Raw genomic sequence first — 7956 nt, 5'->3', positions numbered from 1 at the left:
TTGCCATAAAGCATTTGAGTCCATGTTTGATTTTTTTTGCTTCATGGTTGCTGATGAAACCCTTAGGAATTAAACATCAGCCTTTTAACTTTAATCTTAATAATTATGTTGCAGAAGGAAAAAGTTTTGCACCAAAGTTCTTCTGCGGATTTCTTGAGACAAGTTTGTATCTTCTTACTTTAATGAGACACAGAGCAGAACACAATGTGAAGGGACCATCTCTGTGACACATAAACGATCCAGACAAAACAAGGCACCAAACAGTTCACACTGAAACCATCATAAATCTGTATAGTCAAACGAAAACAACTGCCAAAAGTACAAGGTGAGCAGACAATATCAACACCGCCCATCGATAATGACACACATTGAATATATTCAAAGCAGCCTGCACCTTGCTATCACTGTTGTCCCCTCCTTCAACAGCTATAATTCATAAATGAATAACTTCACACCCACTTTCTGAAAGGAAGTGCATTTCAAAACTTTTTTATTGCAAAGAATTTGAACCTGAGCCAAACGCTGGCTGTCAAATAAAGGTTATGAAGTTGGACAGATTTCAAAGCAAGTACCGAAGGATCTACAGGTCTGGATAATTTTTTACTTTGTGTGCATATCTACAACATGTTTGTTGTGCAGGGCTGTTTGCTGTAATTCTCTGCTGCTTGCTACAAACTTCCACACTGTGCCAACCTGCCCTGTTTGTATACATATGTGTGAATGTAAGCAAGTGTCTCCATAACTGTGACGCATTACATAAAGCCTCTCTGTGGCTGATATTTTATGTGCTGTGTGTGCCAAAGCTGGGGCAGTTTCACTCTAACATCACTCAACTTCAGTGCATATACTCACATTACTGCCGGCCATAAGTTTGTTCCTGCTGGCCACTCGTTCCATGCTCATTGTGTCAGTAAAATAAACACACACAGTCACTGTGAATCTCATGAAGAATTGAAAGTAAACGTGGCCAGACGAGATGATGTCTGCAACTCCAAAGGCCTCTCATATTCGATTATATTGGCTTCCTGTTTGCACCAGAAGCCTCTGATCTCACCAGTAAGGAAGTCTGCAGATGTGTGTCTGTACATGAGTGAATAAATCTTGTCAAAAGTCATGATTTACTGTGTATATAGTTTGTTCCTTTTGGAGCAGGCCTGGAATAGCTGAACAGACAGATGACAAATTACATGAATAACCTGAAACATGCTTCCATGCAGGATAGAAGAGGTCAACAAACCTTTATGAATGGTGGATGAATTTTACTATTTACATTTACATAAGGGTACTTAACTCTAATCCAGGTGTTGTATTTGATGCTACTTTATACTTCTACTTCACAACATTTAAAAAGAAAATATTACTCCACTGTATTTGTTTGAAGGCCGCTTCAGGATTAGTTCATGAAATATGATGCATACGTTTAACTGAAGTGGTCATCTCAGTCAATTAAATATTGTTGGCTATACACATGGCTGCATCAATAATACTGCACTCTATCATTTATCTGTTTAACTTTTATTTCACCAGTTTAAAAAAAACAGTTGAGATAAAACCTCTTTTTCATTGGTGATCTGACCAAGAAGGCTGCAAAGTTACACATCAAGTGTATGTCAATTACATCTATACAATAAAATACTAAGACATTACAAGTGGGACAGAGCAATAACTAATGTCAACAGATCACAGATGAGGTTAACACAGAAAATGGGTGACAAAATAATTCTACATTGTAGCAAGACCATTTTGTAGGAAGACACTGCAGTTAAGTTTTGTTAAAAACTGATAACAGAGTGATGAGAAAAGTTTGTAAGGCATACAGGTCATTTTAAGACCAAGAACCGTTATAGAATACTCTTTTTGAATTCTTTTTTCAGTCTCTGTCCACACAGGTGGCACTTTCAAGCATAGTTGGATGTGCTGAAGCCTGCGCATAGCAAGAAAAGGCTGTCCAACCACAGTGTACAATGTGCAATGATTAGTCCTCTCACCTGACTTTGAAATATTTTTCAAAGCATCCTAAAAAGTGGGTCAAATAAGACCAATCTGTAAATGGTATCACTATAGATATACATTTTTTATAAATGAAAAAATTTCCCCTCGGGGATTAATAAAGTAACTACCTAATAAAGTAACTACCTATAGTCTAGCTTGGACATATGCACAGTACAGAATACTGTATAATGTTCTGTATAACTCTGAATCATTCTGTAAACAGAGTACCTTCTACACATCAGTGCTGGCGGTACTCCCGTACTTTAAGACAAATATTTTATTTTTGGAGCTTGCAGGTAACCAGCAAGCTCCAAAAATAAAATATTTGTCATTGATCATGAACCACAGTGTTTGCATTTGGCTAGGTTCCTTTGTTGCAAATCGCTTCCTCTCTCTCTTCATTTCCTGTTTTTTTCCTCTGCTGTTGACTATCAAATAAAAGGGATGAATTAAAAAAGATTGACTTTTTCCACCACTTTTTAATATATATGAAAATGATGGAGATCATATGTTATACCTCTATGCCTGGTGACTCTAAAGCCCTTTTAATAACCTGTGGGAGATTTGGAGCCAACATCTTGGGCAATGCTCTCCATTATTGTCAAAACACCAAATGAGGTAATATCTTTTGGATGAATGGTGTCAGTAGAGCTCAGCTGAAGCTGTTTGAGGCTCTTTGTGGTTCAACACCGTGCTGAGACGCTTAATACTGTGTAACTTTAATTTGCCACCCAGCTGTACATCCTGGTTACCAAATATTGGGACAAGAATCAAACAAGCAGTGCTCTCTGACCAGCCTGTCAACCTGTGATGCACCTCTCTGCACGACAAAGCACACATACTGTAACATTTCATTTATGCTAACACAGGCTGGGTAATTCAATTTACACGTGTGCATATGGTCAGGACTAATTTCATATTTTATTCTAATCACACTTCTGCACACATGGACAGACACACACACACACACACACACACTCACACACACACACACACACACACACACACACACACACACACACACACAGAAACACAGACAACACATGACCCTATTCATGGAGATTAATACTACACTTCATACTAATTCATTTAATCAATTACGCCACAGCTGGGACCGGGGTGCTGAGGATGCTGAAACTAACTCACACCCCTCGACACCCACATGCAAGCCCCCAACGAACCAACGTTAACACATGCATTCACACGCCGGCCTCAGGCACAAAGGCAGTCTGTTTCTGAACGTCCAGCTTGTCTTCACCTCCACACCTCTGCCTCCCTTCTCCACTTCTACCTCTCTCCACCTCCCCCTCACCCCGCCCAACTCCAAACAGGCTTTCATTCAACAGCTCTCACAACTCCATAGTGCACCTGTGTGTGCATATGTGTGTAGAGGTGTGGGGAGTGTGGGGTGTGTGTGTGTGTGTGTGTGTGTGTGTGTGTGTGTGTGTGTGTGTGTGTGTGTGTGTGTGTGTGTGTGTGTGTGTGTGTGTGTGTGTCAGAGTGTACAAATGTTGAGAGTTTGCATTGTTGCAAATATGTCAAAGGCTGTGTTTAGAAAAGGTGAAATGATGCAATTATTCTTTCAATACACAAGTGCACCTACACACACACACACACACACACACACACACACACACACACACACACACACAGAGGCCCATTAGGTTTGTAAAAACTGAAACACCATTGTCAAAAATACTTAATTGGTAATGTAAACAGGTTGGAAAATTTACATGTAAATAAAGAGTTAAAAGTCAATAATAACCTCAAAGTGCTTGATAAGAAGTAAGAAACAACTCCATCTTAATTTGAAAAGGCGTCAGATTTGTTTGCATGAAAAATATTAAATTGTAAAATAAGTAGCTAACAAAGTATATTGTATGTATACTGTGAAATAAAAAAGTACAATATTTTTGCAATGAAGTATAAAAGCATCTTAAAATTTTACATCCCATGACTTCACAGTTCACTGCATTATGTTTAGTTATCTTGTAGTCAGTGTTTGTGCCAGCCACCACAACAGGCACACAAAAATCCCACACACCTGACTCCTGACTCTATAGGTGCGTGGTAAAGGTAAGGAGGAGCTACAGGTGTGTGTGTGTGTATTCCTGATGTGAGACGATAACATAACAGATAAAACTCCAGGTATCAAAGCCTTGTGTAATTCGAGTGGAAATTGTATCCTTTAATAGCCTGTTTGACAGCTGTTTCTCTCCTCAGCCAAACTCATGTTGTGTTTTACCTGACTGGGCTTTATCAGACCGTCCTGTGTCTGCACATTCACTCCACTGTTACAAAGAGACGAGTGAGACCAAGGCTGGTTTCAGGTGCTTCAGTGCAGAAAGCGTCAAAGTGGGGAAAGCTAGAGTGCTTATCATGGGGTCAGTTTATCTTACGAAATGCTGAGGAGAAATATAGCGTCATCAGAGAACTCAGATCATTGGCAGAAGATTCCTTTAATGCAGGACAGACAGCGAGATTATCACAGTGATCCTTCTCATTTTACACTCTCAATCCCAGTCTTTGTTTCCCCAACCATTCCATTGATGTGCATTGATTCACTGGTACTGGCGTAAAACCAAATATCATCATGACACTGAAGTATAAAATATAATCTGTTATCCTTTCTTCTCTTTTATTGTGGAAAGTAACTCAATTATCCAAGGGCTGTTAGTACAGGTTTGTAGTAGTTTTCCATTTAATGCAACTGACTTTTATTCCACTACATTTCAGAGGCAGATGTTTCAGAATACTTTTTATTCCACTACATTTTTCACCTATAATTACTTGTGACTTTTAAAGATAGAGACTTTAAACACAAAACGTATGATTAGCTTATAAAATGTGTAACTCGATATCACACCAAAACATTTGATACACCTGTCAATGTACTAGACGATAGCCTGTCAGTGTCACATTTTTCTTTGCCGAGGCACGAAAATTTAAGTCAAGGTGTCTGGGCAAAAATGTGTTATTGCATTGTACATCATCACATGAACTCCTTCTTCAACCCAGATGATACATCTTTTCATGACACAGCGAGGCAAAACGAGACACTGACACTTGTATAATCTGGTGGACATGGGTGTATTTCATGGTTTGGCGTGATTTCTGCCTGAAATTTTATGTTACTGATTAACCTATTTGAAAAGTATGTACAATGGGTAAAAAGCTTCATATCAACCAGATACAACATTCAAATGCTGCTTACATGTTGATGTATCAATAATATTTATCCATTAGTAGTTTTACTTATCATACTTCAATTATATTTTGCTGAAAATACTCCTGTATTTTTGTTTAGGGGAGACTTTAAGTGAGTGTTTTTACATTGTAGTATCACTACTTAGGATCTGAATATTTTTTTCTATCACTATATACATATCAGAATACGCTTTGGTTTAGTTTGGGTTCAATGTTTTTTTTTTTTACTTTAAATCATATTTAGATCAAATCAAATCCTGGCAAGAAATGTATCGAATTTCTAGGGAAAATAGCACAGCTGTCATGTATAGCAAGGTGTCACTGGTCCACAGGGACACTTTCCTGTTTTAGCTTGACAACGTATTACTCCTTAAAAGAAAACATACAGCGACTGTAAAGTGAATTGTTTGCCACATTTGGTGTAAGAACTATACTGCAAATATGTCTGAGAAAAACAAACAAAAGAGGTGTTTGACAATGCATGTTATTTTTTCTACCATCTCTTCATCATTTTTCTCTTCAAACACTCTCTCTATTTCACTCATCTATCATTTCATCCTTTGTGTAAAAACATCTGAAGTGCACACAGCTGCATCAGACAGCGCAGTGACAATGAAGCCTCTGTTTTTTCTGGGCAAACACATACATTCGCACACACACGCACAGAGCAGTAAGAAGGAAACAGCTGAAGGATGTAATAGGGCAGATGAGGATCATGGGGTTGCAGTTTAGTTTGGGTCAGGGTGAATATTTGGCAGCTGTGAGACAAAGACGTGCTATTAAAACTGCTCCCCTCTCGCCTCCAGCTCACTCCGCAGAGAGACTTGTTTTGTCAGTCTGTTTGCCAGCTAACATCCAGTTAGAAGCCTTGTGATTCCCTGACACACATTTTGGGATAACAGACGGCCTTTTTCTGTGAACCACTTCAGCACTTCCAAATACAATGAAGTTTTCAGGCCTGTGCATCTGATCACAGTGATAATTGTTCAACCACTTTATAAACATAACCACCACACTTCTACCTCTCTCTCTCTCTCTCTCTCACACACACACACACACACACACACACACACACACACACACACACACACACACACACACACACACACACACACACACACACATCTTGTTGATGTTCTGTTGTCCACACATTAATTCACTTGTACGCACACTGAAGCCTCACAGATATTTTGAGTCTTGCGGTTACAGATGGTCAGCTTACATCTCCTGCTGCGGCTGTCCAAATTCTCCGGTGGTAAACACAAACCTCTGTCAACACACACCACACACACACACGCACACGCACACACGCACACGCGCGCACACACACACACACACACACACACACACACACACACACACACACTGAAAAGGTATGGACATCTATAAATCAATTCCAGAGCCATATGCTCATACCTGTCTGTGAGGAAGCAGCCCAAACACAGGTGAGCCCCTCACATTCCAGCAGCTCGCAACCTGACAGATATACAGATGGGTGGGGGGGTGGGGGGGGGGGGAGCTCAACTCCCCTCTCTCTTTCCTACATCCAGCTGTGTGGGCCTCCCTCTCTTTTCCTCCCCCTTCCCTCCCCTCTCTTCCCCTTGGGATAGAGTGCTCACAGAGTGGCAGATGGGTGGTATGCATAATACATAGACTATTTTGGGGGCTGGGAGGGTTCTGTGCATATGTGTGTGTGTGTGTGTGTGTGTGTGTGTGTGTGTGTGTGTGTGTGTGTGTGTGTGTGTGTGTGTGTGTGTGTGTGTGTGTGTGTGTGTGTGTGTGTGTGCACATGTGTGTGTGTGTGTAGTCAGTCCATGGGGAGTAGGCTGCGGAGTCATTATAGATCTAATGGTTGTGTTTTAGACGCTGCGCCGTGCCAATCTCGTTTGAAGTGCAAAAGCCAAATGAGTGTGAAGCGTTTCATTACTCATGCTCTCTGTGTGTGTGTGTGTGTGTGTGTGTGTGTGTGTGTGTGTGTGTGTGTGTACGCGCGCACGCTCCCCCTCAGTTCATGTGAGGCAACAGATCAGTGATGCAGTCACAACTTTCTAACTGACATGTGAGTATATGTGTTTGTCTGTGTGTGTGTGTGCACATATATTTTGAAGGACATTTAAGGTGGATGCTAGACTGACTGGATTTGCATCCTTTGTTCTGCACAGTCGTGGTTCTTCTGCCTCCCTGCTCATGTAGACCTCATGTAGACATTATTTCCTTAATTACTATGATTACTGCAAGATGAGGCCAATGTATCATAATGTTGTGTGATTAGCAATCAATCGTGAACTAACAAGGCCTTCTCAGGCATAGGTAATGGATTTTAGATAGACAAGCTGAGCTGAGGCATGACTAATACAGCAGGGGTAAGTATAATTAAAGCCTCCTCTCTAGAAAGAGGTTCCCTGTCCCACACAGCAGAAGTTTGAGTAACATTCGGCACCGTTGTGAGAGAAATTCATCAAATCCCCATCAACAGCAAGGTCTCTCGGACCATTTGCTTCCTTGGGAGTTTATGGGGACAGTGTAAGATGTGCACCCAAAGCAGATGAAGAAAGCTTGTTAGCTGATGGAGGCAAACCCCACTGCAGTGAGAGAGGCAGCATCGGTTTAGGCAGACAAACAACGAGGGGAGGAGGGTGAAGACAAGACGGTAGAAAACAGAGTGAGAGAACAATGAAGACAAGACAGAACAAGAGAGAGCTAGCAGGTAGCAGATCTCTGGAGATTCATTAGGCTTGTCAGAAAAGCTGGCTGTGA

This window comes from Embiotoca jacksoni, unplaced genomic scaffold (genome assembly GCF_022577435.1).
Source record: "Embiotoca jacksoni isolate LCO1_2020_lvr unplaced genomic scaffold, fEmbJac1.0.p SCAF_8, whole genome shotgun sequence".
Taxonomy (NCBI): domain Eukaryota; kingdom Metazoa; phylum Chordata; class Actinopteri; family Embiotocidae; genus Embiotoca; species Embiotoca jacksoni.
This window is presented reverse-complemented; position numbering follows the sequence as displayed.